Here is a 10,396-nt window from a genome sequence, read left to right as displayed (position 1 = left end):
TGACAGAGGCTGATTTAGTGATTGAAAACATAGAAAGCTCCCTATTGAAAACAAAACAGTTTTGTCAGTTAAAAACAAGTATTTTGATTTATCCCTTGAACTGAGATGAAAAAAATATGTCAGTGTTTTGCAATGTAGATACTGGAAAGAGTTGTTCTTGGGAAGAATGAAGCATCCGTAATACGTTGGATGCTTAGATAATTGCGGGAAATGGTTTTTCCACGCAAATAGGTACCAGAAAAAAGTTATTAGGATAAACATAATTAGGCATTTTCATAATTAGGCATTTTCAACCATTCGAGCTGAATTGAAAAAATTTGCTGTCATAGATAAACATAATTAGAGATAAACATAACTAGGCGTTTTCAACCATTCGAGCTGAATTGAAAAAAAATTCCTGTCTAGAACAAGCGGTTTAAATTTCTACCGTTCCGGGTGAATTCCGAGCATAGTTTCGATGATATTAACGAAGAGCTGAAGAGTAATTAGGTAATTAACCGCACAAATATCCGATTTGATGACGCTTGCTAATCGAAAGCGTAAACAGATGAAAAAAATTAAACAGCGAGCGAGAAAAATTTCAGGGCGTTTTCAAAAGATACTGCTATGCAGCTAGCATGCTCAATTTCATGAAAATTTTAATACTACTGGTCGGGTACTAGTTACTGCAGGGTAGTTTTAGGGGGAATTTCTTTAAGCAAACAGTTTTTTATTCGGCTCAAAAAATGTCGGACTTGGTTCCGTTTCGTAAGTTTTGCTCAGTTGCTAATTTATATTTCAAGAGTCTTACTCGGCGCGTTTGCCTAGAGTTTCTGTTTCTTAAAAACAGGTATTAAGAAAATATACGTAGTTGGGTTTTGTTTCTTTGAGACGCTTAGTAAAATTTTAACAATTTCTGCAAATAATAACCAATTTAAAGAAGGTATCCATAGAAAAACCGTATGCTCCTTTGTGCGCCTGCACACTCTTCTGGTCTTTTTTTTGTCTTTACCTTTTTATTTAGAGCCTTGATTCTCCTTAAAAGCCATGAATCTAGGAAATGTGAACTATCTGCTTTGTTGACCGTTATTTCGACTTTTCTCGGTAACTATCCTGCCAAGTCTGATATCATAGGTTGAATCGACACAACAGGTTGTTGGAAACTTACCTTTATAATTTGCTACGCCGAGTTGATTCAGAAAAAAGTTATGGCCTTCGAACAAGTGCAAATTTTGAAACTGGCAGTTTTACGTTTTACGAATTGTTTTACTCGAAAATTACCGTGCCAATTTTCAGGTGATTTTTTAATCGAGAATCCAGATTTTGGGATTCTTCTCCACTTAAGCGGCTTTGACCTACTTTTAGCGAAAAACAGTTACCGGTTTCTTAAAGTCAATTTATTGAAAATTGACCGCTTGTTAGAAATTTTTTAAAATACTCTATTAAATTTGAGATGAGAATTTCAATCAAAAAAGCTGTTGCGCGAAATTTTCCGGCAGAAGCGGTTGCGCCTCAATTTTTTGTGAGAGATATGTGTAATTGAGACAACTGTGAAATCTATAGCAGTTTCACTCTTCTTCATTTTAGTAGCGAAACAACTAAGTTTTGGCATAGTCAAAATTTTGAGGTTACGCATTTCGTCCTATTCGATAAACTAAAAAAATATCAAAATGTACCTCCAGCTTCAGCGAAGCTCTAGGTGTTCTTCATCGATTTCTACGAAAACTGTTGTTCACCTAGTTTTTCTTCAACCTTTTTTTTTTCTTTTTTTATGTTTTGTTATGATAGTGTTGTATTGCGCGAGGTGCGAAGCTCCGCTTCGCCAATGTGTTTTAAATTCTTTCCACGTCCTTATCTCTTTTTCTGTCGATCCTTTTGTCACGTTATGTACGTTTTGAATCGCATGTAATGCGCAGCTATGCGTCTTTTCTGTTTGTAAGTTTTCTCATGATGCAGTTAATTTGGTTCCAAGATTTCGGCTTTTCTTGCTACTTTTTTCTACTGTTTTTTTTCGTGGAAAAATTTCCTGAACTTTTTTTCGATTTGCCGGTTCATCTGCCAATAGTGGCTTTTATTCAACTTTCTTTAGCAAGTGGTTTGAAACTCTGCCTTGCCTCTGTGCTGCTGATTGGTGTTTGGAAAATGGATAATAGAAACAATTGGCAAGACGTAAATCTGGAAATATGAGTGTACAAGATTCGAAACACGTAGGCTGCAATTCCTTTATTCTTCAATACTACTGTATTTTCCGACCATTTAATTAGGTAGGCTTTTTTTTCTTCGGGTGTGTTTTAGTTTTTCCGTTTTTTTTTCTACGCCCAATCAGGCACCTCGAATAATGATAGGAATGGGTCAAGTGTCGTATCATTTGAAAGCCTTTTCAGTCGTGACTCAAACAAAATGGAAAGTTACTGAATTTTTTTCTCAGTGTCAAGACAAACAAGTTTGAAATTTTTGACTTATGTTTTAACTAATTTTGAACGAAAAGAGCGAGCGAGACGCTTCTTCTGGAAAGATTTTTTCAGCTTCTTCTACCGGCTGCGCGACTTTTTGCCCAGCGTATCAAGTTTTCGAATCAGACCAGCTCATTTGAGCACTTAAGCTTTCGGACTACTTTTTTCAGCTTGTTTTTTGTCGGCCAAGTTTGAACAGCATTCAATTTTCTTCTGAATTGAGCAATTCTGATCGTAATTTTTAGTCATTTTGATTTAAGAAAGGATTTAATGAAGTTACCTTACCTAATAGGTTGTAGGTAAATCAAAAATATTTCGCCCAATTAAGAAATTTTTAGTTTTTACACACTTAACATTTATTAATTTTCTTAAAACTTGTTCATCAATTAAAGAAAGAAAGGAATGGCGCATTATGTGTTTAGCTATATGAAATTATGAATTTATGATGTTAAAATTTTTCCTGAGGTTAAATTTATAATTTTTTTGATTTTACAACGAGTATATGTTGTTAAAAATGTTGTGTCAAATCACAAGTGATGGGACGGCTTTGCTTCTTTGTTTCTTCATAGAGCAAGCTGAAATTTTTTGACTGACTAGATTGTTTACTCAATTCAGTTTTCGACCAAAGCATTATAAGATCGGTCCACTTTATTTTCAACGATGAAAATTCATGTTTCTTCTTGAATAGTCATCACATTTAAGAGTAATGACCGTAATGAGTACTCTTATATAGTGCTGATTTTTTTTAGAAAAAAGCTCTTTAAAATTTGTTCACGCTCAATTTTGATTTTTCGCGGTTTGACTTGTGATTTACATGTCAGTGAAGATCAGGGCAATTAAATTGTTGAAACTTGTCGTTCGATGAGGAAGGCAAACTTCATCATCGAACGACAAAAGTGTAAAGCTCACGAAAAACGTGATCCACTTCTAATTTATAAAAAGGAAATTAATTATCAGATTTCCCAGCGAATAAAAGTTTGTTGTCGGCTTAATTGTCATTTTTTTGAATCTTTTTTTTTGGTGCGCTATTGTTTCGTTAAGGTTTTTTTTAGTGTTTGATTTACTCCTACAATTTACTCCTACAACTTACTCCTCCTTTTTTTATCGTCTAATGACCTAATTTTGGGTCGACGGAAAAAACACAATTTGAACAATCCTCCTTTTTTTCAAGCTATTTATATGTTTAACAATCCGATTGCTGAAAAAAAATTTTGTTATGGAAAATTATTTCCAAATTTACTGGAAAAGTTTTAGTTTTTTCAGAACCTTCTACTGATTTTCAACAAAAAGGGTATCGATTAGAAGACCGCCAACTCTCTTGTGTGCCTGCATATTCCCCTAGAGTCTCTTTTCACGTGACTCTTCTGTCTTCAGCCTTCGAAAAAAAATCTGGGGGGGGGGATAGTTGACCCATATTTTGGCCCTCGAAATAGTCAAATTTTAAATTTTGACCGTTTTGTGAATCCTACTGACTTTTTTTCGAAAACTAACCGCTCAAATCTGATATTGTGGGTTCAATGGATATAATGGGTACTGGGAACCGCCTTTGCATTAGAGGCCACTCACAAAGTTTTTTACTCAAAAGTTTATCGCCCTCGAAAAAGTCAGTTTTGATTGTTGTCCGTTTTTTAAAATTTTTGATTATTCTCAAAAACTACCCTGCCATATCTGAAATCAGAAAAAGTTGTGGAAACTCATTTGCTTATGCGACTACGCCCTATCTATGATGACACCAAAAGTTATGGTCCTTGGAGAAGTCAAAATTTTCATTTTTTTTGAACGTTTTTTGGACTTTTCTCGTAAACATCCTGTTAAATCTGATATAATAGGTTTAATCAAAAAAACAGGTTCTTGAAAACTATTTTTTCTAATTGACAGTGCCCAGTTGATTTATGGTATTCAAACAAGACAAAGTTCGGAAGCTTTGACAGTTTTCTGCAATTTTTTGACGTGCAATTTTCTCTTTGTAGATTAAAGTCGAGGATTTTCGAAATTCTTTTTTTAGAGTTTTCTTAAAATTTACACAGTCAGATATCTGAGATGAAAAGTTCAACTGAAAGCACCGGTTGCGAAAATAGTTCTTGAGAAGCAGCGGCTCCTTGTTTTGTAAGATGAAAGTTATCTCTTTGGGAAAATCGGTTATCACAAAACATTTTAGTCTTCTCCTTTATTTTATTAGAGAAACAACTAAGGTTTTAGGCAGGGTCAAACTTTTGAAATTACACGTTTAGCTTGGACTCTAGTTGTTTTGTATCGAGACATACGTTTTTTTTTGGTTCACCTAGTGTTTGTTAATATTTGAAAAACAATTTTGCGTTTTTGTTCTTTTTTGAATGTTTGTGTTGTATCGCAAGTGGTGCAAAGCTCCGCTTCGCCTCAGTGCTGAAAATCAACTTCAATACTGAAAGCAAAAGTGAAGGCATAGTACGCTCTCAATTGAAAACAATTTGAGTTGTCACAAAAAAGCGTTTGTTTTTTTTGTAGTAAAATTTTATCGTCAACAACAGGCTGCAGTGGAAATAAAAGTTAACTATTGCCCAATTTTCTTGAGTTGGCTTTTCTTCTCGAAAAAATGTCAACTATCAAATTTTCTCAAAGTTTTTAGAACTAAAACATGATTTGTCTTAATAAATCAAAAATTATGAAACCCAAAATCACTTTTTTGGAGTTGTTTGAGTGTTTTTAGCCCTGTTTCAATTTGTTCGCCCCTTTTCTACTCAATGCAGTGGGGGAGAAAAAATGTTATGCGTTTTGCCGTTGCTCGTCCCTCATGGAGGAGGTGGATGACTCTGGGTCCTCAAAAGTGCACCAACAGTTTCATTTGTCAGTTTGGATAATTTTACAGCTTCAAAACTGTTTTCGCTTTGAGTTCAATAAAGGCCTCTTTATTAAGAGTCATGAACAATGAATACTCTTATAAATGTCTTGGAGATTTTTTTCAGTAAGAAAGTTGAAAGTTTATTCAAGCTCAAGATTGATTTTTCGCTGTTCGAGTTTTGAGTTTTTCTTAGTTCAATTCATTTCTTTTGTTGAACGGAAGGCAAACTATATTATCGAACAGCAAAGGTTAAAGGTCATATCATTTTCAAGTCATAATTTTTTTCTTCACCTGGTTTTTCATATTGGTTTGTTTTTGTAGCCTATATTTCCTGCAACGACATTCATTTCAAAGGAAAAACTGTTTTAGAAAGCATTACTTGATACCAGGTTGAAAAAATATATTTCAAAAAAATTTTTATGCTCATAATTTCGAGTTTATAACTTTATTTAATTTTTGCTAAATTTTCTTATGCATTTTTTGTGTTTCCCTCATTCTAAATATTTTTTATTCGTTTTTTTAGCGGTGTCAAAACAATCTAGACTTTTGGTTTTTATCCCAACAACATTTCTGTTAGTGAAAAAAATGGAATTAGATCTCGTATTCTTTCGGCTGTGGTTTTTGGTTAAAAGTTCAAAAAGACTTCCGAAGTATCATGTATTGGCTTGTTGTGTTGGCTCAGATTCCTCAGCACGCTTTTTTTTTCGGAAACCAACAGGACCTAGGACCAGGGGCGGATCTAGGATTTCCTTTTTTTTTAGGTCGGCCAAATTGATTTTCGGAGCTCTCCCAAAACACTATAAAGACCCTAATTTGACACAATTTTCTACGCCGCAGACAAATTTTTGAAAAAAAAGCCAAAAAAGGCGTTTTTAGGCATTTTTTGGAAAATGTCGACCAAAAAATCGCGTTTTTTCGGCGCGCGCTCCCCCCTCAAAATTAGTATAGATTGGCGCCAAAGGCGCCTTTATAAAAAAAATTAAGGTTAGTCAGCCAAAAATAGATATCTCAAAATAGTACAAAGGGGGACCCTTTGGGTCGGCAGGGGGTCGAATCCTTAAGGAGAGGGAAACGTTTCCTTAAGGAGAGGGAAAAAGAAGCTCGAGGTCGATGAAAAATAGAACTAGACAATAAAACATTCGGTAAGGGAAGTTTTAACAGACGATGATGAGACTCAAGAAGACATCATCAAGACAACGATAACGGCTTATAAAATGAATTTGTACAACTTCAAGAACTCAACTGAAAGACTGTTGGACACCCGGCTCAGGTTGGTGGAGAGGTGTCTATTTAGAAGAACAATTGGCTACGATTCTCTGGATTAAACAAAAACCAGGAATGCAAGTTGTATGGTACTCTTAGACTCGGCGTGAAATGCAACGAACAAAAGCTATAAACAGACAGGATAAAACTTCAAATGCAACGAAAAAAAAAACAAATTGATTACTAAAACTCCTATTGGTATCATAAATAATTAATTCTTAAGTACTGTTGAAAAAACTTCTCCTTGAACGGGAATGTGGTACTATTTTGATACTGCACACGCAGTAACATTGAAATGATTTGTACTTATTTATATTCAACATAATGCAGTAAGTATCAAGGTCATATAGCCCCATTGAATCATTTTGGTAACAACTGAGACTTCAATTCGCTATAGCTACATCATAGCATGCAAAATTAGAAAAAAAAGCAATATCTTTAAAAACAAAGAAAAAAGGTAAAATTAAAGTTTTGAGCTTTATCTCGTTTTCCACATCAGTTCTAGTTCTGTAGGGTATCACAGCTGGTGACACTTACGAGAGGGAACTATACTTTTTCCCCCGTAAACAACCATTCTTATGTATCTTACATGTTTTTCTTGATTGCTGGTTTATTTAACCTCAACAACTTCCTGCTTAGCTTCCACTTGATTTTTAATTTCGACAATGGTACAGCGCTGATGTAAGCTATCCGGACAAAGCGAATAAAATTTGCAATTTAAAACGCTTTTTCCTCGAATTGAGTTGGTTTTAGACAAAAATTGATTATGGAAAAAAAATAATTAGAAATTCAGAGGAATTAATACTCTGTAATAACTTTAACTTAATTGTGAATTTCGGGTCGAAAATTTAACGCCAATAACGACCGTTCTCGGAATTTTTTAGTCAATCAAAATTACGCCAAAGTTTTTATTCAAGTGGGCTCTTTCAAAAGTCAAACAAAAAATTAGAAGATTATAATCTCCAAAAATCGGCACAATACATCTAAAAATGGTTTGAAGTAGAAAAGTTAGAATTTTATATAGCAAAAATGACATTTTTAGGTATCAGACGAAAATAAATTTAATTTTACGAAAATGAGACGATGATACCTTTCTATTTTTTGTTAGGTTTTGTAAGAGACTCACTCTGATATATTTTTGTCAGCAATTGCACCAACAATTCGGAACAATTTTGATTGACTAAAAACACCGAAAATGGTCGTATTTGGGTTTAACTAATTTTGCAAAATTTACTGACCTACAGTGATGCTTCAAATTATGGGGACAAAACTTGCTCAAAGTATTAGCAGAAATAGAACATTTTAACTTTAGCAAAAGTCAGTAAATTTATGTATCAATAACAAAAAAAATGTGAATCAAATCAGTAAACCAAAATGCAAAGTTAAATCATGTACTAGCAAAAATCTAAAGCGGATATTTGTACAATATGGCAATGCTTTCTTATTAACGAAAACTGCATAGTAGGCAAAATATTATTACTTTTATTCTAAACCACACCGGTTTAAAAATGTTGGCTATTCTTGAAGAGGCTAGTGTAGAAGACATAGCTTTACCCTAATTTTTTAAGATCAATATTAAGCTTTTTTTTACAGTTGCATTAGCAAGTGTGTTGCAACCGAGTATTTGATTATCCTCGAGTCAGTAATGTTCTAGGATCTTACTGATGAAGTTGAAAAAAAATTGAATGTTTTTTTTTCGACTTTGTTGCTTTCGATTTCATTTTCTTCAGCTTATTTTTCAATTGTTTACAAACAATCTGCTTCTAGTTGTTAAATGCTATTTATAAAAGTTTGAGTGCTAAATAATTTTATTTTCAAGTTTTCTGTTTGAAATTTTTTGTGTGTACTTCATTCATTATGAAAAACTTTTCGATTGTTGCATGATTTTCTCAAATGTTGTTAAGCGTAATTTTTTATTCTGTTCTTTAGCTTTTCTACATTTACTTTTTGAATTATATTCAACACTTTTTCCCTTCCCGTACCTTACAAAAACTTGGAAACCAGATCTGAGCATCGCAAAATCTTGCCTATTTCAGATCTTGTCCAGACATGGTGCATGTTTCGTTTGGACATGGACATGTCTGAATCAGGACTGAGGCTATCTGAATCAGGACTGAGGCTGGATCCTATCACAAAAGCAGATCTGCTCAAGGTCTGATTGAGACCTGGAACATATATGGGTCAGATTTGAACAGATCTGCACCAGGTCTGACCCATGTTTGCCCCAGGTCTGAATCAGGCCTTGAGCAGATCTGCTTTTGTGATAGGATCCATACCTGCATCAGTCCTGATTCAGACATGTCAGGCAAGATTTTAAGATGCTTAGATCTGGTTTCCAAGTTTTTATTGGATAGATTTCCACTCGCTGAAATTTCAAAAAGACTCCTGGACAGATCGATTCAAGGGTCTAAAAACAGTTTTGATCAATTTTTTTTGCAAACAAGGCGAAAAAACAAGCTGTTCAAAAGATTTATTAAAATGTTTTATTTTCAATATTTTAACTAAAACACTTTCCAATTGTTGAAGAACAAGAAAATGAACCACATAATTGGGCTCTTTTCCAGTTTTCAACCCCCCAACGCAGTTTATTACATTAGAAGTCACTTTTAAAAATTTTCAAATATTGAAATTAATTTGAGAAAACAAGGGGGTGGAAACTGGAAAACAGCCCATAAGTCAGATTTTGAGCTCGAAAATATGCAATGCAATCATAAAAAATTATCATTGTATATCAGGTCTTGGGCTATAAAACATTTGTAACAAATCAACAAATTGTCGATATATATATATATCAAATTTTGAGCTCGAAAAATTGTTATAATGTTAATATTGTTGTTCCTTCTTTTTCAATTATGACGTTCAATTGTTTCACTGAGACTCATTTGTTGCCCCGAACAGACCAGACAGAGAACCAGCCAAAGGCTAAGTAAAAACCACTAGGGCTAGGCAAACAACGCAAAAAACATCTAGGCTAGCACTAGAGGGGGGAGAACATACACACCTGAGGTTGAAGAGTCGGTCCAGGCAGACAACTGCTGCACTGGGTAGCCCAGACAGAGAACCAGCCGAGCACCAGTGATAACTCCAACAGCTCCGGTGGCCTAAACAGCATAGCAAAATTGAATATAATCTAAAAAAAATCACTGCACAACAGACAACAAACTGTGCGCGAGCAAGTGCACAGTTTGTCAACCCCTCAGCTAAATTGAAAGCCTCAACCAAGCAGCGAAAGAGCAAGCAACCTTAACCTTACACACCAGACTAAGCAAAAACCACTAGGGCTAGGCAAACAACGAAAAAAACATCTAGGCTAGCACTAGAGGGGGGAGAACATACACACCTGAGGTTGAAGAGTCGGCCCAGGCAGACAACTGCTGCACTGGGCAGCCCAGACAGAGAACCAGCCGAGCACCAGTGCCAACTCCAACTGCTCCGGTGGCCTAAACAGCATAGAAAAACTTAATATAATCTAAAACAATCACTACAAAACAGACAACAAACTGTGCGCGAGCAAATGCACAGTTTGTCAACCCCTCAGCTAAAATGAAAACCTCAACAGCGCAGCGAACGAGCAAGCAACCTTCACCTTAAACAACAGACTAAGCAAAAACCACTAGGGCTAGTCAAACAACGCAAAAAACACCTAAGCTAGCACTAGGGTAGGGGAGAACATACACACCTGAGGTTGATGAGTCGGTCCAGGCAGACAACTGCTGCACTGGGCAGCCCAGACAGAGAACCAGCCGAGCACCAGTGCCAACTCCAACTGCTCCGGTGGCCTAAACAGCATAGAAAAATTTAATATAATCTAAAACAATCACTACAAAACAGACAACAAACTGTGCGCGAGCAAATGCACAGTTTGTCAACCCCTCAGCTAAAA

General features: G+C 35.1%; 2 protein-coding genes across 2 annotated transcripts in view; one reads left to right on the top strand and one right to left on the bottom strand.

Annotated features, from left to right (window-relative positions):
- Positions 1-10,396, top strand: part of LOC134843553 (nck-associated protein 1-like) — a gene marked incomplete in the record, with an annotated part of 279,419 nt that overhangs the window by 16,455 nt on the left and 252,568 nt on the right.
- The window catches only part of LOC134843554 (protein disulfide-isomerase A3-like), a 494,465-nt gene that overhangs the window by 285,045 nt on the left and 199,024 nt on the right, over positions 1-10,396 (bottom strand). The window lies entirely within an intron of this gene.

Source organism: Symsagittifera roscoffensis, chromosome 4 (genome assembly GCF_963678635.1).
Source record: "Symsagittifera roscoffensis chromosome 4, txSymRosc1.1, whole genome shotgun sequence".
NCBI classification, from domain to species: domain Eukaryota; kingdom Metazoa; phylum Xenacoelomorpha; order Acoela; family Convolutidae; genus Symsagittifera; species Symsagittifera roscoffensis.
Note: the sequence above shows the minus strand (reverse complement) of the source record. Positions and strands in the feature narration are given on the sequence as shown.